The following is a 266-nucleotide window of genomic DNA, read 5'->3' on the forward strand; positions in this document are numbered from 1 at the left end:
GCGAGCGCGCGAGCTCCGGGGCCATGGAGAAGGCGCGGCCGCTGTGGGCCAACCCGCTGCAGTTCGTGTTCGCCTGCATCTCGTACGCCGTGGGCCTGGGCAACGTGTGGCGCTTCCCCTACCTGTGCTACAAGAACGGCGGAGGTGAGCACCCCCGCTCCTCCGCGCCATGGACCCTCCCCCACCCTCCTCAGCGGGGCGCACGGGCGAAGTCCAGAGGGTGGGGAAAGCCCCTAGGGCGGTTAGGGGCCGGGGGCCGGCCCCCC

At 72.9% G+C, this 266-nt stretch overlaps 1 protein-coding gene across 1 annotated transcript in view; it reads left to right on the forward strand.

Annotated features, from left to right (window-relative positions):
* Window positions 1–64: 64 nt before the first annotated feature.
* Window positions 65–266, forward strand: part of SLC6A8 (solute carrier family 6 member 8) — an 8455-nt gene continuing 8253 nt past the window's right edge. The window contains exon 1 of the mRNA XM_006915276.3: window positions 65–144. The gene's annotated coding sequence lies outside the window, so the exon portion shown is untranslated. The remainder of the gene's footprint in view (window positions 145–266) is intronic.

Source organism: Pteropus alecto, unplaced genomic scaffold (assembly GCF_000325575.1).
Source record: "Pteropus alecto unplaced genomic scaffold, ASM32557v1 scaffold396, whole genome shotgun sequence".
Taxonomy (NCBI): Eukaryota; Metazoa; Chordata; class Mammalia; order Chiroptera; family Pteropodidae; genus Pteropus; species Pteropus alecto.